Genomic DNA, 22,722 nt, shown 5'->3' with positions numbered 1-22,722 from the left:
CAAACACATCATCATTTGCTATTTAAGTAACACAATATTCTATGTTGCACAATTACACATAGTAGATAATCCAAAATACTACTGAATGAATGAATAGGTAAAAAGGCATCAGACCAGCAGGAGTTTTTTTATTTTTCAGTTGCACCTCATGATCATTTCTTATAAATTTAAATGGCTCTAAAACATTCTTTCTTTAAGTTCCTTTAGAAGAGAAAGTGGTATAAAATATGTCCCAGGGAATCAGACTGTTTACTCAAAAAGTAAAAAAAAAAGAAGATTTTTCCCATGATGTCAGGCAGACACTGTGCTTCAAAAGATCATCCATTAGGAGCTGACCAAATGCGTGCTTGATGGTTCAACTTGGCTGCCATTCAGTACCCTGTTCACAAACTCTCTTTCATCTGAGTTTCCTTCTAATGTCAGCATGATTAATAATAGGAAACTGGTCCACAGAATTATTGATCTGAATGGAAAAGGAAAGATACTTGTCACCTCCATAAGTAGTTATCAATTCCTTTTCCAAAAGGCAATTTGTTATGAAAAGATTGACGTATCACGCAAACTCATCTCTCAGAATGAAATTACAAAGTATAAAGTCCAAGTAATGATACTGGGAAAAGTTTCAAGACTTTTTGCGGCTATATTACACTTACCAGTGTGTTCTGTTTGAATTGTGTATGGAGTTTATTTTCTAGATATAGGCTTTCGCGTCTGTTTTGAAACAATCCCCTGATAGGTTTCCCCATCATCGGTTTAATGATCCCAACATATGACTTTCTGGGGGCCTGGAACACTTGGAGGGTCTTTAATATCAGTTCTGGAAAAGATCACATTTCTGTCCACTCAAAACAGAGAAATGCCCCATTTTCTCAATATTAATGAACAACTTTTGACTTTTCTAGAAAAAAGTTAGAATATAATCTAATTATTTTCCAGTGATAAAAAGAAAATGAATGCTGGAAGCCAAGATGATTACTGGGCCATTCAAGAACCCAGTGAATTCTTCACCATATTTTTTAGAACAAAAGCATACAGTCTATCTGAGAAACCACGTGAAATAATCTGAACATCTGTCCCAAAATGTGCAGATCAAGGGAAAAGTTCATTTTCAATATTTGTCTCAGTTCTAGTAGTTTGTTAATGTTTCTTTTTAATAGTACCATGAATGAGGGACTCAAGCTTACTCACCCAGGTAGTTACAGATTATCACAGGAGTTGAAGAGTTGATGTGATGGTAACTGTGGCTTGTCCATCTCTCTAAACCAGGCATCTCTCAGCCAAGATGACCAGAAGGCTGAAATCGAATCAGTGAAGGAATGCGGCAGGTTTTTATAAGTATAACAAAAGACACTAAATAATGGTCACACAGATACCTTATGTTACCTTGAAATTTCCCCCAGGTGCTGCTCTGTGCTTAGTCGCTCAGTCTTGTCAGATTCTCTGTGATCCAATGGATTGCCACTGCCAGGCTCCTCTGTTCATGGGGATTCTCCAGGCAAGAATATTGGAGTAGGTTGCCACTCTCTCCTCCAGGGAATCTTCCCAACCCAAGGATCGAACCCAGGTCTCCCACATTGCAGTCAGATTCTTTACCGCCTAAGCCACCAGAGTAGCCCAAGAATACTGGAGTGGGTAGCCTATCCCTTCTCCAGGAGATCTTCTCAACCCAAGAATCAAACCAAGGTCTTGTGCATTGCAGGCAAATTCTTTACCAGATGAGCTACAAGGGAAGCCCCAAACTCCCCCATATTAACCTCAAAATGTCCCCAGGGTACTCCTTGTCAAGTGAGAAGGAAAGTTCTCACTGCCTGAGACCCCTGTCATCCAGGTCTTCAACCCAACCACCCAGAATACCATGCAATTACTATCCAGAGTTATAGTGGTGGCTGGCAAAATGGCCAGATCCTCCAGAAATGACTTCCTAAGAGAGCTCAGGGCAAACAAGTGCCTGAACCCTTCTTCATAACACCTACACCTAGGCACACACTGGAAAGCCAGAGTAACTCAGGGTCCTTTTTGAGAAAGTCACTCTGTGGTCCTGTTTTCTCTCCCATAAACTGATGATCTAGGTTATAGATACTGAGGTATAAATACTCAGTTATAAATGCAGAGTAGCATACATGTAAAGTCACCTGCAGCAGAATTTGGGTACCATAAAATTTCATTGCCTCTCAAAAGTCATGAATAAGTATACATCAAGCAAGTCTGGAAAGTTATCTGGCTGCATTCTTAAAAATACTGACCTGCAACGTTTTTTCATGCCTTATTTATATAAACTCATCACCCTCAGAGATTCAGCACAGTCTATCTATTGATACAAAAACTTGGAAATTCCTTTTCAGGGGTCAGATAGTTTTTTTCAATATTCTGTATATGGGTCAGACTTTCAATATGAATGTGGTTTTTGGAAGTGAACACACATCATTAAGTATCAATTGGGTAAATAAGGTGAATGATTAAAGTGGGCAAAAGTACAAATTTAGATCAAAAATGAACTGTGACTATAAGTATAACACAACCTATTTTCCTCTGTTGATCACAAGCCAAGCCCGAGGGCAATTCCAAGGTTGAAGCTATGGATGAGAGGGTGATCTGACAGGGACAGCTGTCATCTGTCATCCTGTTGACCTTCAGGGTTAATTCACCTGATCTGGGTGGATGAGTAAGGGTCATCTCCACTCGCGCTTTCTCTTTGGAAACTCCTTGAATGATAATTTTTAAAAAAAGAGAAGAGAGCACTTCTTTCATCAGGAATGGCTTCTCATTCTTTCAACAAATGTTTATTGAGTTTTTTCCATACATCCAACATTGTCCAATACATAACCAAGACAGATTAGACTCTGATACTTAAGGAAACAAAATCAATAAATGTTGTAAATAGCAATAAATGAAATGAAGAAAAATATGGAGACATCAGATTTTTTTAAAAAGCCGTTACATTAAGAGGATAGATTAAAGAAGCTTCTCTCTGAGAAGGTACCACTTCTGCTAAGATCTAAATGATTTAAAAAAAAAAAAAAAAAGTGCCATAGAAAATCATGAGGAGGATTTCCAGGTGAGAGAATGGTAAGTCTAGAAGTTCTAAGATAGGATAAGCCAGGTGGATTTTTGTTAAATTAATAGGCAAGTACCATGTGTTGGGAGTATAATGAACAAGGCTGATTATACATACAAGTAACTGTATTCTCCTGCCATAAGCATCAAGTCATTGGCATTCTCAAAACGTTTCAACCACAATCAGCATCTGAGTAGTAACTATGAACCTTCACAAGGTTACCACTGGGAAAAACAACATTCCCATGAATAGAAATCTCCTCCAGTGTTAGAATGTAAAAGAGAGATTCCCTTAGAGTCACATCAGTGCAAGTCTGAAACACGTTTTAAAGAAGATGATAGTGGCCAGTATTTAATTTGGGATTGTTTTTTCCAGGCCTAACCATTACTTCCTGCTCAGGCAAGCTTGAGAAGATGGGATCAAGGGAGTTTTGTGGTCCAGTGAGCAAAGGATGGGAAAATCAGAAAGATTCTGAGTTATAATCCCAGTTGAGCTACCAGGTGACCTTTAGGCGAGTCATTCGACCTCCCTATGCCTCATGCTCCCAGCTGGAAAATTGGATAAGACCAGCAGGATATCACTGAAAACCAGATGCTACACCAAACCCAAGCTTTCCCAGCTAAATAAATTACCACCAAAGAGACAGGGGGGCCGGGAGGGAGGCACAGTGTCCGATCTATGGATCCATGTGGAATGCACAATTAATGACACTTGGCCACTCTTTATATTTAAAAGTTATTCATCTCTCCCATATTCATCAAATCAAATTAATAAAGTGAGTAGTTCAAACAAGAGTACTATTTCCTGAGATACTTAGAAATGTCACTCTAGCTGGAATTGACTTTGCCACAGCAGATTTGCAGGTTAATAATTGTTACAATCCCAGTCTTGCCTCATTACCCCTTCCCATGACAAGTCACGCCAGTGTCAATGACACACAGCTAGAACAACAAAGAGAAGTCTGAAACTGGAGTTTATTTCCCCATTTTTCAAACAAAGTAAACTTACAGTTTCTATGTGAAACAAACAAGGATGTTTTATGTCTGGGTATTAATAAGATATTTAAATGTAGAGCAAAAATCCCATCACTCATACTGTTTCATTGATATCTTTTTTTACAAAGACCAATTTACAAAATGCAAAAATATTTAAAACTGGGGATTTTGTTTTCCAGTTTAAGTTAAAACACATTTACACAGTCTCATGGGAAAATGTGTATGTGTGTGTGTGTATATATATATATATACACACACACATACACACACACATATGTTCATTCAGTTGAATTATCTACTGAATAAAAAAATGTTGCTCAGGAAACTCACACTGCTTTACCTTTATGATAGCATTAATACTTGAGTCTATTTTAAAAAATAATCATATTTTAATTCCATAACATGAAATTGGACCACAAGTAGTCACACAGGCTACGAATATTATCTACATGGATATGTGCTCAACACATATGTGTTTATCATTCCAAATGTGTTTACCATTTCAAACTTCTACATATTTAGGCATATCCAAGTGTCTGGCTTAATTTTTAATTTTCCACTTGGATGTTTCTGATGTTATGTGAACATTCATAGAAAGGAAATTAATTAAACAAGCTGAAGATATCAAAAACACTACAGTGGGTGCCAGCATATGCCTAACATTATTCCAAAAGATTATACACATAGAGTAAATGTGGAATGAAAAATCACTCATTAAAACTTCATTAGGAGGGGACTTACAGGGAAGCAATGATGCCGTCTGGAATCAGGCTGCCTGTGAATATGACAGCTTTTGTGTGGCCACTTTCCTTTGAGTTTAGCCAATTGATGCTCCAAGCAGATGCTAAGGTTGCTTTGCTTTGCTTTTAAATTAAATGCTGTTGTTTCTTCTTTGATCTAAATTCTGATAAAAGTAGTTTTCACTTTAGAGCAAGTTTTTATTTCTTTAAAAATTCATAGATAAGAAAAACAAATAGTGTACATTAAAGCATATATGTGGAGTCTCTCAAACAGGGTCTCTGGGACAGGCTGAAGGGTGGGACGGGGAGGGAGATGGGAGGGAGACTCGGGAGGGAGGAGGCATGGTGCACCCATGGCTGATTCTTGTTGATGTATGACAGAAAACTGCAAAATTCTGTAAAGCAATTATCCTTCAATTTTTTTTTTCAAAAGAGTAAAAAAAAAATGCATATATGTGGAGTCTAGAAAAATGGTGTCACTGAACTTATTTGCATAAAAAATATAGATGCAGACATAGAGAATAAACATGAGGACACCAAGGGGTAAAGGGGAGGCGGGAGGAACTGAGAGATTAGGATTGACATATATACTACTGAGCCTCTTAAGGAAAGTAAAAGTGGAGAGTGAAAAAGTTGGCTTAAAGCTCAACATTCAGAAAACTAAGATCATGGCATCCAGTCCCATCACTTCATGGCAAATAGATGGGGAAATAGTGGAAACAGTGGCTGACTTTATTTTTGGAGCTCCAAAATCACTGCAGATGGTGACTGCAGCCATGAAATTAAAAGACGCTTGCTCCTTGGAAGGAAAGTTATGACCAACCTAGATAGCATATTCAAAAGCAGAGACATTACTTTGCCAACAAAGGTCAGTCTAGTCAAGGCAACAGTTTTTCCAGTGGTCATGTATGGATGTGAGAGTTGGACTATAAAGAAAGCTGAGCGCCAAAGAATTGATGCTTTTGAACTGTGGTGTTGGAGAAGACTCTTGAGAGTTCCTTGGACTGCAAGGAGATCCAACCAGTCCATCCTAAAGGCGATCAGTCCTGGGTGCTCACTGGAAGGACTGATGTTGAAGCTGAAACTCCAATACTTTGGCCACCTGATGTGAAGAGCTGACTCATTTGAAAAGACCCGGATGCTGGGAAAGATTGAGGGCAGGAGGAGAAGGGAACGACAGAGGATGAGATGGTTGGATGGCATCACCGACTCAATGGACATGGGTTTGGGTGGACTCCAGGAGTTGGTAATGGACAGGGAGGCCTGGCGTGCTGCGGTTCATGGGGTTGCAAAGAATCGGACACAACTGAGCGACTGAACTGAACTGATACACTATTGATACTACGTATAAAATAGTTAACTATGAGAATCTAGTGTGCAGCTCAGGGAACTCTACTCACTGCTGTAGTGCCCGAAATGGGAAGGAAATCCAAAAAAGAGGGGATCTCTGTACATGTTTAGTTGATTCACTTTGCTGAACAGCAGAAACTAACCCAACATTGTAAAGCAATTATAATCCAATAAAAATTAATTTTAAAAATGTCCATGGCAATATTGATTATGAATTAGTGGCTGAAATTTATGCAACTGAGTGACCTTGGTGAGGTCACATAATAACTCAGAGACTCATTCTCACTCATTTATAAAATGAAGCTAATAATAATCACTTCAAAAATCTGGGACAAGGATCACCAAACTAAAAGTGTTTTGCCAATTATGCCACTTTATGGTAATTGCTCCTTATGGTCGTGGGCTGTTGTTTCCCTTCATGAGTCTGCCTTGAGGGGCTTACCCAAATAGGCAGCTCTTCATTTACCCCTGTGTACAAGCAAGTAGGTGTCTGACTGGACCTGAATCAATGGCTCCAGAGGAAACAGACAGACATCTCCTGAGAGGCCTAGATCTTGAGGAGACAGTTCAGGGACCTCAGGGAACAAAGTCGTAGCAGTCTGTGCATACATTGGCCCAAGTCCCATCAACCTCAATGGTTAGCTATAATCCTGCATTCAGAAAAAAACAGCAATAAATAACTGGCATTATTTAGCATCTACACAATCAAGACCTGGACTTCCCCAGTGGCTCAATGGTCAAGAATCCACCTGCCAAGCAGGAGAAGTGGGTTCAATCCCCTGGAGAAGGAAATGGCAACCCACTCCAGTATTCTTGCCTGGAAAACCCCATGGACAGAGGAGCCTGGCGGGCTACAGTCCATGGTGTCACAAAAGAGTTGGACATGGCTGGGCGACTAAACAACAGCAACAATCAAGACATATATACCTTTCCCTCCGATTGTTTCCCATGGGTCATTATTTGTTTTATTCTTAAACATAGATGAAGATTTGGGACAAATCTTGCCAAAGAAAAACTAGTGATAGTAATAACTGATAGGGAGACAGAAAGGGCGGGGTGGGGGGGGGGCGGGTAAAATTTGAGAGAAAGAGCCAGGTAACTTTTGGAAAAAGAAAGGGTACCGAAAGGGCAGAACCAATCCCTGTGATATCATGAACAGATCCACCAGATGTACCTTTGAAACTTGTATAGAAGTTTATAAATCAATAGCAATCATCTTCAGAAATCAAAGTTCCTCATCACTAGTTACCATATAATACTATTAAGGTTCTTTAGGATAGAGAAGTGTTTTTCTATAACCAACACACTTACAGAAAGATAAATTTTAAAGATCTTTAGAATGGCAGTTTGAAACACATCATATTTACAAAATTTCAGCTGCCAACAAATGAGGTAAGGTTTGCAGGGGAAAAATGAGTCTGTTCTACTTTGTCATGTACCTGGATGATCTTTTATGCCATTTGTCTTCTCCCATACTGAGGCATTTTCTTTTTTAGAATTTTTCATATCTCTATTTTCTTGGCACTAAACTCATTATCACCACAGCATTATATACTTGGTAGTCTGGCTCAGGGCTATAGTAAATCATGCTAGTGCATAATTTCTTTTCAATAAGAATTGTTAAAAATAAGTGAAATATGTGAATGTCATCCCAATGGAAATCTCTGTAACACATGGGTTTTAAATCTCAGCCTGGCAACATTTGATAGGACTTAGCTTCAATAGAATGAAAACGTGTGGACATTTCTTTGAAAAATGTGAACGCTTGATGTGGATATACCACATATATTTTTTAGGTATTGTGTTTTAAATATGCTTCCAAAACAATTCATTTAAAATCCATTAAACCAACTATTTAACATCATATGGAGGGTGGATTCAATCTTTTATTTTTATTTTATAACTAATAATTCTTGAAAGTAGTTTGCAGATATGGACAACCCTAGTGATAGTATTGCCCATAAAAAAATAAAATAAGATAGAACGCAGGAGATGCCCATCATGCTTTGCTCAGTTAGCATCAGGAACCTTGGAGAGGCTCTGCCACCCTCACCTTGTTAGCAGTGTTCGTAAAGAGCGATGCTTTCCAATCGGCCTGCCTACAAACTTCTGGCGTTTAGCTGAAAGTAAATTAAACATTTTACTATATAAAGATGTTGATGAGACTATAAAGTTATTTCAGTATAGCCTCTTAGATGAAAAGTGTGAATTGTAAAGCCTTCCAAAATAAAAATAGACAATTTGTGCAATAGATTATGATGACTCTCAAAGCCTACCTGGTCTACTGAGTGAAGGTGAAGGATATTTGCAAATTAAAAGCAGCTATTTTTTTAAGTAAGAATTTGTATTAGATGACTTAAATCCAATACATCCTTAATTATTAATGTCAGCCTGATGCCAAGTTGATCTCCCATTATCTCAAAATACGTATTAAAATAAGTCAAAAAAGTTCATAAATGCAAGGTACCTAGAATTAAAAGCGCAGTGGAACTATATGGGAAGAGATATAAATTTATCCTGTAAAGCTCGATCTGCTTCAATGACCAAGTTTCTAAAACTAGTTTATTTCACACGCAGTCTACTAAGTAGGTAACTAGAATCAGCGGCAGGTGTTAGCTGATATAATATGAAATTCAAAACTCAACCTCAAACGGCATAACACATTTTCTAAAGCAACTCGTTTCACATTTGGATGCTCTCCAAGTTCTCTCAACTTTACCCAGTACTTAAACATGCCTTTTAACCATGACTTGTATTTCTCAACACAGATTCCAAAATTTACTTTCTGCCTTCTGCTCTCTCTGGTAACAACTGCTCATTTGTGCTGACTCATAGTCAATATTTGATCCATGATGGCTAAGATTATTTTGTTGCCCACTTAAAAGAAACCCAATTATTCATCCTGTATTTATGCATTTGCTTATTAGAACATTTTCCTAATTTCTAAAATCTTAAGGTAATGTTATATTCTAGACTTTCATTTCATTTCTGGTCTCATTTGCCAAGTAGGTACAATCTGCATTTTTCTCCACCACATCTCTTGGCCTCTTATCCACACTTCTTACAAAGGCAATTGGAAATCTTTCTACTTTGGGTGAAAGAGAATTGCAAAAGGAAACACTGCACTAGGCTTCCAGGTTGGAAGAGTCGGAAGATGGAAGTAGACAAGAGCCTACAACCACACCTGTAGAAGTGTTCTGTCAAATTTCCTATCTGTTAGCAACTGTCTTACATTTGCCCCTCCACACCATATTCTGCTCTATATACAGGCTCTCACCCACCAGTTGAGTTCACCCAACGAGCCCTGGAGGAAAAGGGGTGAAGGGGGAAGAGAGCAAGGGACTGAGCCTTCTGACTCCCTCTCCTCAAGGTCATCTAAAGGGTCTGTTCCTGGACCGAAGGTCCTTGCCCCCATCAGGGCAACCTCCTCTGGATGGACACTCCTCGTGGCTGTGGTGGCTGTTGTCTGCCCTCCTCTTTTCAAGAGCAGGGCAGTTACGATGCAGTAATACAGAGGAAAAGAATCTGCCTGCCAAGGAGCTCAGCATCAGTCCTTACAATGAATATTCAGGGTTGATTTCATTTAGGATTGACTGGTTTCATCTTGCTCCAAGGGACTCTCACGAGTCTTCTCCAACACCACAAGTTCCTATGCAATACTGTTCTTTCCAGCACTGGACTTCACCTTCACCACCAGACAAATCTGCAGCTCAGCATCGTTTCTGCTTTGGCCCAGCGGCATTATTCTTTCTGGAGCTGTTAGTTATTGCTCTCCACTTTTCCCAGTAGCACATTGGACACCTTCTGACCTGGGGGCCTCATCTTCCAGTGTCATTATCTTTTTGCCTTGTCATACTGTCCATGGAGGTTCTCCAGGAAAAACTACTACAGTGGGTTGCCATTTCCTTCTCCAGTAGACCTTGTTTTGTAGGAGTCATTGATTGGATGAATAGCTGTGTTAAATTTTGGGGAAAATGGGATTCTTGACAAAAATGAAGGAAGCACACAGACTGCTCTTGTCTTGGGTGTAAGGTACCTGGGAGTCAAGGTGCTGCAGAGAGACGCTAGGAGTTTAGAACGGAAGGGGGTTGAGGTGAGAGGTGAACAAACCAAAAGGAGTTACTTGGGCGTGTGTGTGTGTGTGTGTGTGTGTGTGTGTGTGTGTGTGTGTGTGTGATGCTGTTATCTGAAAGAAAGGATTTTTTAGTAAAGGTTTGTGCAGAGCAGTTACCACCCTGCGCCTGTCAGCACCACTGTGTCTACCCCGTCCCAGCCACCCCGTCCCCGGCTCCAGCAGGCACTGCTCTCTCTGCCCCTGTGTCACCCCACACAGCTCAGGTGGCTCATCTGCCTCCCAGGGACAGCCTTGAGGTGCTCAGTGTCAGAGTTTTTAATGGTCAGTGAATAACACTACTGGCATTTTATTTGCAGTAGTGATTGAGCAAAGGCCTCTAATCCTAATATATTCACTGCTTGCTATTGTTTTTAGTATTAGACTACAGCAGTGTTTTAAAAATTAAATGAAGAATAAACTCAAATTCTAAAAACAAACAAACAAACAAACAAAAAAAAACTGTAGAACTACAGATGGTAGAACCTCAGTTTCCTTTGGCCTGAATCAGCAGTTTAAATAGAAAGTGTTTCCTCGATCTCTCTTCCAAGCATCAGATGTGGTCTGATCTCAGGGTGGGGTGGGGGGATGATTTGGGAGAATGGCATTGAAACATGTATAATATCATATAAGAAACGAATCGCCAGTCCAGGTTCGATGCAGGATACAGGAAGCTTGGGGCTGGTGCACTGGGATGACCCAGAGGGATGGTATGGGGAGGGAGGTGGGAAGGGGGTTCAGGATGGGGAACACGTGTACACCCGTGGCGGATTCATGTTGATGTATGGCAATAAAACTTATTTTTAAACAAAGAAAATTGTTTTAATTTTTAAATGAGGAAGGTAAAATAGAAGAAAAGAAGGTGGTCGAGAGGAAAGAAGCACACTTAACAGGAGTATTTTAGAAACTGAATTCTACACGTGGTTCTGTTTCTTATGTGATGGTAGTCAGATGTACTTACACTTTGTAAAATAAAATAACTCCCTCACAGCTGTGCTGTATTAAATATTGATTTCTTCCTTTTAATTTCAGGCATCCATCAGATTCTAAATTCAAAACTACCTTTTAAAAGACAGATAATTATTTCTCATTGTTGCTTGAAGACTGGATTTCGGCTGAGCTAGAAACCTGTAGCTTCATTTTCTCCACCCCACACCCAGTATCTGATCATCTAACAAAATCTGTTATATGGTTGTGTAAACCTGAGCTCTGTTTAAAGCCTATAGGCAATCTCTCTAGGCCAAGGAGTTTCTTTATAAAACACATCTTTATTTTAATAAAACTCTTCTGAAAATCGACTTCATGAAAGTGAGCATTTTCATTTCTTCTAAGCAGGAACATCAGAATTAGCCAAAAAGCAAGTTTTTTTTTTTGTGAGCTGCACAAGCAATATCAGAGGAGAAGCTGACCACTGAGCCACTTGGCATTAAGTCACTCTTGAAGACACTGCCAAAAAGGGTATAAATTGTATTGGTGGTTTTTGTGAATTGGACTCTGGTCAACTGAGTTCTTGACTCAAACCATCAACTCATTTCACATAATTGACTGCTCAGTCCTCAGTCTGCAATAACATTTTTTCAGGACTTACATCTTAGGTATAGGCAGGATTTGAATCAGTGCCCTCAGGGCAAGAGGCTTCAAAGTACATCATTAATAATCTCTGCATTCCATTCACACTAGATAAGGACTTGTGGGCAGGGGAAAAATTCACAGGTTTTATCTATTTGGGTTGGCACCACTGTGCAGCCAAGCTTAGGCTAGCCAGTTCGGTTCACCCCAAGCCAAGAGTCTACCTTTGGTGGAAAAAAAAAAAAAATGAAACTGTGGGGAAGTAAACAGAAAGGGAGTTGTCACATATGAAGAAGCTGCAAGTCTTGAAAAGGTGAAAGTCAATACAACAAGAGCTTGTCATTAAAAAGCCTTACCTTTTTTTTTTTTTTTATAAAAATAGGTATCAAATATTTATTTAGGAGTATTGATTGCAACAGTGAAAATCAGAAACAATCTAAATGTCCAACAATAAATGATTGTTTAAAAAAAAAAGACTTTCCTTGTTTTCATATTTGGGGCATATTTCATATTTGGTGCAAGCATTTCATATTTTCATATTTGCTATTTTGAAACATCTCTGGAATGAATATGTTAGAATTTCATTACTCAAAAGTGGTTCAAGAATTGATCAAACATGTTTTTCTTTTAATGTCTAAGTTACTAGGGGAACAAAACCCCTGTGCACATCTGAGTGGGTTAAATGTTTTTTATTTATATTATGTAAGAATTAATCAGGCAAAAATTATAAAAAAAAAGAATAGTTTATATAAGGAAAGGTCTTAATTATTTTTGATAGCATCAAGCCCTGGAGTACTCAATCTACTAACATTAAATACTCAGTATAGCAATCTTGAAAGGTAGATAATCTTTTACTTATATGATTTTCTTCTGTGTATGTGATTTAAATTAATGAAGCACATAGCATTTTTCATACCATTTCTGTCCTTTATCGAGCCCATCTTTGCATGAAATGTTCCCTTAGTATCTCTAATTTTCTTGAAGAGATCTCTAGTCTTTCCCATTGTGCTGTTTTCCTCTATTTGTTTGCATTGATCGCTGAGGAGGGCTTTCTTATCTCTTCTTGCTATTTTTTGGAACTCTGCATTCAGATGCTTATATCTTTCCTTTTCTCCTTTGCTTTTCGCTTCTCTTCTTTTCATAGCTATTTGTAAGGCCTCCTCAGACAGCCATTTTGCTTTTTTACATTTCTTTTTCATGGGGATGGTCTTGATCCCTGTCTTCTGTACAATGTCACAAACCTCATTCCATAGTTCATCAGGCACTCTATCTATCAGATCTAGACCCTTAAATATATTTCTCACTTCCACTGTATAATCATAAGGGATTTGATTTAGGTCATACCTGAATGGTCTAGTGGTTTTCCCTCCTTTTTTCAATTTAAGTCTGAATTTGGCAATAAGGAGTTCATGATCTGAGCCACAGTCAGCTCAGAGGTGATGGAATTACAGTTGAGCTATTTCAAAACTTGAAAGATGATGCTGTGAAAGTGCTGCACTCAATACTCCAGCAAATTTGGAAAACTCAGCAGTGGCCACAGGACTGGAAAAGGTCAGTTTGCATTCCAATCTCAAAGAAAGGCGATGCCAAAGAATGCTCAAACTATCGCACAATTGCACTCATCTCACACGCTAGTAAAGTAATGTTCAAAATTTTCCAAGCCAGGCATTAGCAGTACATGAACCGTGAACTTCCAGATGTTCAAGCTGGTTTTAGAAAAGGCAGAGGAACCAGAGATCAAATTGCCAACATCTGCTGGATCATCGAAAAAGCAAGAGAATTCCAGAAAAACAGCTATTTCTGCTTTATTGACTATGCCAAAGCCTTTGACTGTGTGGATCACAATCAACTGTGGAAAATTCTGAAAGAGATGGGAATACCAGACCACCTGATCTGCCTCTTGAGAAATCTGTATGCAGGTCAGGAAGCAACATTTAGAACTGGACATGGAACAACAGACTGGTTCCAAATAGGAAAAGGAGTACGTCAAGGCTGCATATTGTCACCCTGTTTATTTAACTTATATGCAGAGTACATCATGAGAAACGCTGGGCTGGAAGAAACACAAGCTGGGATCAAGATTGCCAGGAGAAATATCAATAACCTCAGATATGCAGATGACACCACCCTTATGGCAGAAAGTGAAGAGGAACCAAAAAGCCTCTTGATAAAAGTGAAAGAGGAGAGTGAAAAAGTTGGCTTAAAGCTCAACATTCAGAAAACAAAGATCATGGCATCCAGTCCCATCACTTCATGGGAAATAGATGGGGAAACAGTGGAAACAGTGTCACACTTTATTTTGGGGGGCTCCAAAATCACTGCAGATGGTGATTGCAGCCATGAAGTTAAAAGACGCTTACTACTTGGAAGGAAATTTATGACCAATCTAGATAGCATATTGAAAAACAGAGACATTACTTTGCCAACAAAGGTCCTTCTAGTCAAGGCTATGGTTTTTCCAGTGGTCATGTATGGATGTGAGAGTTGGACTGTGAAGAAAGCTGAGCACTGAAGAATTGATGCTTTTGAACTGTGGTGTTTAGAAGACTCTTGAGAGTCCCTGGACTGCAAGGTGATCCAACCAGTCCATTCTGAAGGAGATCAGCCCTGGGATTTCTTTGGAAGGAATGATGCTAAAGCTGAAACTCCAGATCTTTGGCCACCTCATGCGAAGAGTTGACTCATTGGAAAAGACTCTGATGCTGGGAGGGATTGGGGGCAGGAGGAGAAGGGGATGACAGAGGATGAGATGGCTGGATGGCATCACTGACTCGATGGACGTGAGTCTGAGTGAACTCCAGGAGCTGGTGATGGACAGGGAGGCCTGGTGTGCTGCGATTCATGGGGTTGCAAAGAGTCGGACAGACTGAGCAACTGAACTGACTGAGCATTTTTCAGTCTTGAGCATTAACCTAAGAGTAGTTAACACCTAAGAGCATTTTGCCAGCAGTGATTCAGGTGTTCTCTTGGTGAATCTTTGGATTGTCCTTAACTCAGGTTTAATTTCACATTCAGCTCTATTGTAAGCAACCACAGATATGCCAAAGGGCTTTTACAGGTTTAAAATTTTTTTTCAGTACCCATTTATAAAACTGTAACTGAAACTAGTTTTGATCTTTTTTTGATGATTGAAGTAAGTGTCTTCTCATAACTGTATATGAATTAAGGCAAAATGTGACTCAATTTCTTAGTCACCCTGAATTGTCTGGAAAAAGACACGTAAGGAGAAACAAATAAATCTTACTTTTAAAGTAAAATTTCCATATCGACTAAAAATAAGAGTGTAAAAAATGTAAAAAGATTTTTAAAAGCTTATTTAATATTTTCCAGTAATCAACTCTGTTAACCCATTTTCTCTTTGGTTTTGGAGGGATTATCCATTATCTATTGTCCACAGTCTTTCTGATTTGCAAATCTGGTATGTTTGGCTTGTAAAGTCAAATCCTATATAAACTGGCCATGAGTATACCTGGAATACTCAATTGGTAATATTTCTACAAAATGTTCCATTGCTAAGAGAGAGAGAGGAAAAAAGAAACAAACAGTTGATTCAATCCCCTTGCCTACTATGAGCACTTCAACCAATACTTTTTAATGGATTTGAATCATTAACTGAGTCTATGATCTTGAACTATAGCATTATTAGTTATACAATGAAGTGCTCAATTTGGAACTCCTCATTAGATTAATCAAACTGTGATGCCTTAAGATTAAGTTAGGGAAATGTCAGCACTTATTAATTTATTTAATTTTAAAAATACATATCAGAGACCAAAGCAATTTGAGAGGTTAAACTGTCTTTCCGCATATCAGATTCATGATCTTCTGGGTTCACAGATCAAGTTCCCTTCTTCCCAAGCACCATGTGAAAACCAGAAAAACACTGTTTAGCTTACACAATGTGTTATACACAGCAAGGCTCACTCCTTCAGTGGGTACAAAGAAGGTAATTCAATCTCAAAGTTCTACTGCTGGAATAAGTGTTTATGACATCACCAAGACCTAGCAGCTGAATCGTAGCTTTGTCTCCTTTCTGCCAACATGCATTATTATAGATGGATCCTCAATGTCTAAGAAGTCATTTTAACCCCTCCCTTACAAAAATCGCTGCTTATGAAAATTCCCTAAATTGTCAGGATAGTAGAACAAACGACCACTAGTCTTCTAATAACCCTACCAATGGAGGGAGGCACAGCCCATACTGTTAATTCTGAGTTCACACACAATCATGCTTTTCATTTCCAGACCTCAAAAGCAGATCACCTCCCTAGGTCCAACCCTGAAGGCCCAGTTAGTTCAAGTCTTACTTCCTGCCTAAAGACAGGGTAGGCATTCAGGAAAGAACATGGGGTTGGACTTAGAGTAAAAAGGTTCAAATGCTTTCCCTACCACTTACTAGTCAAGGTGGGTAATATCAGTATCTGTTCCTTTGCCATTTGCATGGGAGCTAAGGGTTTTGGATGTGAATGGCCTTGACCATGGTTCACGAGGTGATTCATGATCATTTAAACCAGTCAATATAAGCCTGTTGTCACTGTGTCTTTTAGGCATGGAGGCAGCCCAACCTAAGCCAATTAGCATATGATTTTCTTATAGCCATAGTGATTGATCAAAGGTGGACATGTGACCTAAGTTTGTTCCAGCCCAGTAGAGCTTAAACTTCTCATATGTTGATTGTTTTCTTTTCTTAAGGGTGGTGTGGTATGCAGTTCAGAAACTTGAAGCTCCAAAAACTACCATAAAATGAGACACCTGAAAGACAAAGCCAACACAGGAAGAATGCTAAACTTAAAGAATCTCAAATCAAAGGAGTCAAAGCCCTGATTAAACCTGAAGCTTGTATTATCTCACCACTTTTCAACAACATGATCTACTATTAATATTGTTTAAGACATTGGAATTTGGTTTTGTTTCTTGAAATCAAAGTACTCTGATTCACTGTCTTCCTAGTCTTCCGTTTTAGTGTCCTCATCTAAAAAATTAAGGTAACAGCGACTACTTTGTAGTGCACTTTTGAAAAGTAAATAAAATGACATACATAAAATATTTGGCACTTAGTACACTTAGCAGCCCTTTTCTGGAGTTTCCCAGGTTGTGCTAGTGGTAAGGAACCTGCCTGCCAAGCAGGAGACATAAGAGATGTGGGTTCTATCCCTGAGTTGGAAAGATGCCCCAGAGGAGGGCACTGAATCCACTCCAGCATTCTTGCCTGGAGAATCCCATGGACAGAGGAGCCATGCAGGCTACAATCCATGAGATCACAAAGCATCAGACACAATTGAAGCGACTTAGAGTCGGGCACGAATGAGCAACTTCACTTTCACTTTTCACTTTCATGCATTGGAGAGGGAAATGGCAACCCACTCCAGTGTCCTTGCCTGGAGAATCCCAGGGACGGGGAGCCTGGTGGGCTGCCGTCTATGGGGTTGCACAGAGTCGGACACGACTGAAGCAACTTAGCAGCAGTAGCAGCAGCAGCACAGTACAGGCCTTTTCTATTAATGGCCCAAATCACTTCTCAACATCCGTAAAGGACTTGGTTGCACTCTGCATATTTATCATTCTTCATAGGCACTTTAAAGTGTGTTTTTAATTTTAGGATTATGGATTTTGAGCTTGGGGTAGAGCTTGGCCATTGATAATTCCTTTCAGAACCAAAAGAGAGCTATCAGAAAAATCAAACAATCAATCTGCATTGATGAAGAAAACTGTTGTAATACACAAAGAGGGGTATCCTAAAGTTAAAGAGAAGATTAAGAGACTAGGCAGACTAATGAAACTCTTTCATTTAATATCCATCCCCAACAAATTTTGTGACCTCTTTGAATAAGTTATAGGCCATCTTTATATAGCTCTAAAGTTCACTAACCTAATTTTATAACTCTTCTCTCCTGCTCAGTGTCACAGGTTTTCTGCTACCTAAGAAACACTGTTCTCCCATCTCCTCTGAATCAAAAGATCCCCTCCCTTCCTAATAAAAATAATTTTGTATTCTTAGTTGAATATGTGTTTTTTAAAGGTTTTGATTTTGATATCCTAAGCTGTCAAAGGAATGAATGCTAATTCCAGGCACTGTACACATTCTCTCTCTTCCCCTAAATGTAATTGTTTGTAAACCGCTAAGCCTTATGTTAAAGCTCACAGGTTCAGATTAAGAACACTTAGATGCAGCTTTCCAGGTGGTTCAGTGGGTAAAGAACCTGCCTGCTAATACAGGAGATATGGGTTCGATTTCTGGGTCAGGAAGATCCCCTGGAGAAGGGCACGGCAACCTACTCCAGTATTGTTGCCAGGAGAATCCCATGCAAAGAGGGATTCCCCTGGCGAGCTACAGACCATGCGGTCACAAACAGTCAGACACAACTGAGCACAACACAGATTATTTTTAGACTATCTGTATCATTTAGGCATTAGTGGTTTACAAACTACCCCAAATTTAGTGACTTAAAACAATACTCACTTACATGGCTCACAGTTCTGCTGGTCAGCAATTTAGGCTAAGTTCAGCTGGTTGGTTCTCTTGTTTTCATCTGGGCTCTCTCATGTGTCCACATCAGCTGTTGGAGTGATGAAGGTTGCTGGCCTAGGATGGCCTCAGCTGCGATCAGCTCTGTCCCAGGTGGTCCTTCATTGTCCAGCAGCCTACACTGAACTTTATCTCATAATGGGGGGGGGGGCTCTATTGGGCAGCGCTCCACAGGCCTGCAAGCCTTGTAGGTGCCCAGTCTCAAGACCGAAGAAAGAGCCCAGAGACAGTGACAGAGACATCCACGATTTACTGAACAGAGGGTCTGAGAGCAGCCTCTTGCTGTGTGTGGCAGACAGTGGGCAGGACAAGGCAGAAGTCTTAGCTCCTTGGGGGTAGGATGCTACTCTGTATAGAGGAATTGACATCAGGTGGACTCTTCATTTATCAGGGGACTAAGCCCTATAATTAAGAGGACTAGAGAGTCATGTGAGTACAGCAGGGACTGCTCAAGCAGGGAGTATACAGAGAGCAAGAGAACAGCCACCTTGAAGGTCCTAACCATACAGCATTCAAGAGAGACACATATGCACACAAGGCATTTGGAGGTTTAATCAGAAGACAGGCACCACATCACTTCTGCCACATTCTGTTGATCCATTCAAGGCACATGTCTGTACAGGTTCAAGGATCAGGAAATAAAGCAACCTCGGTGTTCAGAGCAGCAGAGACACATTGCATAGGTGAATGACCATTTTTTGGAGAAGGCAATGGCACCCCACTCCAGTACTCTTGCCTGGAAAATCCCACGGGTGGAGGAGCCTGGTAGCAGTCCATGGGGTCACAAAGAGTCAGACACGACTGAGTGACTTCACTTTCACTTTTCATTTTCATGCATTGGAGAAGGAAATGGCACCCCACTCCAGTGTTCTTGCCTGGAGAATCCCAGGGACGGGGGAGCCTGGTTGGCTGCTGTATATGGGGTCTCACAGAGTCGGACACGACTGAAGCGACTTAGCAGCAGCAGCAGCATGACCATTTTTGCAGTTAACTTATCACAACCTCTGTCCCTTTCTGTATTGTAATTCCTCAAAGACTCGGTCACATTTCTCGTACTCTCAGTGTTTATCAGTGTGCATCCCCTACAGGACACTTCCCATACAACCTCACCCCAAGTCCCCACAGGGCAAGGTGCTGGTGATTGTCTTAGTCCATTCAGGCTGCTATAACACAATACCATAGACTAAGTGTCTAATAAACAACCTAAATTTATTTCTCATACTTCTGGATACTGGAAAGTCCAAGATCAAGGTGGGAGCAGATTCGGTGTCTGGTGAGAGCTTGGTTTATGGAGGCTATCATCTCTCTCTGATCTCATATCATAGAAGAGGAGGAGGGACTCTTGGGATCTGTTTCATAAGGGCACTAACTCTATTCATGTGGGTTCTGAGCTCCTGACTTAATCAACTACCAAACGCCCCACAGCCCCATCATCTCAGGGACTGAGATTTCAATTTCAATTTTGAGAGGACACAAACGTTCAGTCTATAGTAGTTACTTTGACCATCATATCCATTTATGACGAATCTGGTCAGCCATAAGATCTACTGGCTCATGTAGGAATAGAACCAGAGCCACTGCAAACAGTAGGTTAATTGGTTACAAAGCAATATTTATATTAGTCATTACACAACCCTGGCTGCACAAGAGAATCAAATGTGGTATTTTAAAAATAATGGATGCCCACCAGGGACAATTCAATAAGAATATCTGAGGTTGGAGCATGTACAAATATCAGAGCTCCACAGGTTACTCTACTACACAGCTGTGGTTGAGAATGACTGATTGAACTATCAACCCCCCTATCCATCTAACAGAACTGTGGTTCTCAATATTGAGGGCACATCAGAATCACCTAGAGAGCTGTGAAATAGACTGCTGGGCTCCACAATCCAAGTTTCTGAGTTATCAGATCTGTCCGGAATGGGGTCCAGGTGATGCTGAAAAAGAACTGTTCCAGGAACCACACCTTGAGAACCACTGTTATAAAGGAATGTGGTCTATTGGCCTCTTAAAAGTACAACATCTCAGAGACATATTTGTCCCCAATACTGCCAAGAAGGCAGAAGAGTCTATTTTATAGACCTGTAGTAATTCCAGGAGAGGAAAGGATGGTTTCCCCTACAACTATCAATGTGTGGGTTCCACATTCAGTGATTCTGATTAAACTGGGACCTGAGCGTTGTAGAGATTAGAATTTGTCCCAAGTGATTCCAATGTGCTACCATGATGAAGAGCTACCAGCCTCGTCATTTCCTATACCTTGTCCTGGGATCAGCATCATCAACCTCACCTGAGAACATGCTAAAAATGCAAACTTTCAGGCTCCACCCCAGACCTACTGAATCAGAAACCTGGGGGGTGGGGCCCAGGAATGTTATAACAAGCCCTTCAGGTGATTCTGGTAAATGCTAATGTTTGAGAGCCTGTGTATTAGTGTATAGTAACAAAGAAAGGAAACAGTTAGTGCCAAGTGAGTGACATGCGGCTTCCAAGCCCCATCCGTATAGGAGTTCACTGGATTTGGGCCACTAAGGAGAGGTAAGGTCCGAGTGAACAGGAAGAAGATGGGCCTCCAGTTCCCCTTGCCAAAAGAAGTATGTGACCATGTGTGCTTGGGGGTGATGGGTCAGAATCCCCAGGTGGTCCCGGGACAATACGCCGACCACACTGCAGGTGCAAGCAGTTTAGATGGTGAAGTAGCAGAGTGAGTGGTTCCCAGCCTTTTTGGCACCAGGGATCAGTGTTGTGGAAGGCAATTTTTCAATGAGCCAGGGAGCAGGGGGATGGTTTGGGGTTGATTCAAGCATATTACTTTAATTGTGCACTTTATTTCTATTATTATTATACAGCTCCACCTCAGATCTCCAGGCATTTAGATCCCGGAGGTCAGGGACCCCCAAAGAAGTAGAGGGAAATAATCCCACATTGGATCACAGCCCGTTTCAGAATTTCAAGAAGAGATGGAAAGCTGCATGATATGGTTGTTCCAATATCCAAGCCAAAGCAACAAATGACCTTCAGAATCCCAGGTACCTTCAGGAAGTTGGAAACAAAATCAGTGGCAGAGAGGTGAATTCTCCTGCTATGGAAGAAAGGAGGAAGGAATGGCTCATTGTGAAAACATGATCCTGCCCCCTTTCAGAGAAAATAGATAATGCCAGGGGCCCTGTTTCCTTTCCTCATTCAACAAGCTTCACAGAGTGCTTCCCATATGCCAGGGATCATGTTAGTCATTGGGAATATATCTGGAAACAAAACGCAATCCCTGTCTAGGCAGAGAGGAAGAGTCAAAGGAACCCACAAAATGCATATTATTTCAAGGTGTTTCTTCATTCCCAGGAAACCACACTTTGCTAGCAGGGTCTTTAAAAAGGCACTCTGTTCAGATTTAGGTAGGTAAACCCTACCCCTCATCCATCTTCCCCTCTGAGATGCCCCAAAGGAGCTAAACACAAGGAACAATGGATAAAACAGGAAAAAAGAGCCATGGGCATACAGCCAAGGACACTCAATGCACGGTTTTCTGGTGAAAAAATGCAATCAAGGACCCAGATTCTTGGCCAAGATGAGTGATTCTATTCCACTTCCTTAAATCCAGAAATACTGATTTCCCAAAGACAGTACAATTCAAATTAGCCAATCAGTTGTGGGAATGCCTCCACTACCCAAGATGGAACACTAGCAAAGAAAACTTTACTAGACTGACCTAGACTACCTTGCTGAAGGTTAAGCCAACCCCTTTGCAAAGACAAGGCTACCACATGGGAGAACATGCAGAAAGTGGAAATATAGTTAGCTGCCCTCAAAGAATAAGACCAATCTTTCAGAATGAACCATTCAGAAAAGAGGTAGTGAAAGAGAAAATTGAATTATGAGTACATGCCTTTTAAAGCACAGGAACCCTGCTCTACAGTGAAAAGCATTCTGATCAGCATATGAGAGTATAAACATCACCTTTCCTCTTTTTTCTTCCTTAGGCCATAGTAAGTGGACAAGGGGAACTGGATTTTACACAAGGGATGAGTGTGGTGATCCTCCTCACAATCTAAAGAATCCAGCCCATGGTATAAACCTGTATAAATCCATACATAGGTTCTTAACCAAGAACTCACAAATAAGTATCCTTTATTTAATTATTTCATTATTTATTTGATTTCATCCAACCTCTTGGTTTTAATTACCATTTTCATATTGGTGACTTATAAATAGCCATTTCGATCCATACTTCTCTGAACTCCAAACTCACAGAATACATAGCCTCTTTAAGACTTCAGTTGGAAGCATAGAGGCACTTCAAGCTCACCCGGTCTAGAGCTTGGGGTCCCTCCACCTGGAGCCTACTCCTTGGTAAATGGCAGCTCTGTCATCCAGTT

General features: G+C 40.3%; 2 long non-coding RNA genes across 2 annotated transcripts; one reads left to right on the top strand and one right to left on the bottom strand.

Moving 5' to 3' along the window:
- Positions 1-95: 95 nt before the first annotated feature.
- LOC129625286 (uncharacterized) lies at positions 96-20,268 on the bottom strand. The gene is made up of 4 exons (XR_008701309.1): positions 18,285-20,268; positions 1,189-1,294; positions 654-817; positions 96-463 (listed from the first exon to the last, which is right to left on the bottom strand). It is a non-coding gene; the product is annotated as an uncharacterized LOC129625286 (long non-coding RNA).
- A 353-nt stretch (positions 20,269-20,621) lies between these two features.
- Positions 20,622-22,509, top strand: LOC129625287 (uncharacterized). The gene is made up of 3 exons (XR_008701310.1): positions 20,622-20,887; positions 21,199-21,378; positions 22,327-22,509. It is a non-coding gene; the product is annotated as an uncharacterized LOC129625287 (long non-coding RNA).
- Positions 22,510-22,722: the final 213 nt, after the last annotated feature.

This window comes from Bubalus kerabau, chromosome 13 (genome assembly GCF_029407905.1).
Source record: "Bubalus kerabau isolate K-KA32 ecotype Philippines breed swamp buffalo chromosome 13, PCC_UOA_SB_1v2, whole genome shotgun sequence".
Classification (NCBI taxonomy): Eukaryota; Metazoa; Chordata; class Mammalia; order Artiodactyla; family Bovidae; genus Bubalus; species Bubalus kerabau.
This window is presented reverse-complemented; position numbering and strand designations above follow the sequence as displayed.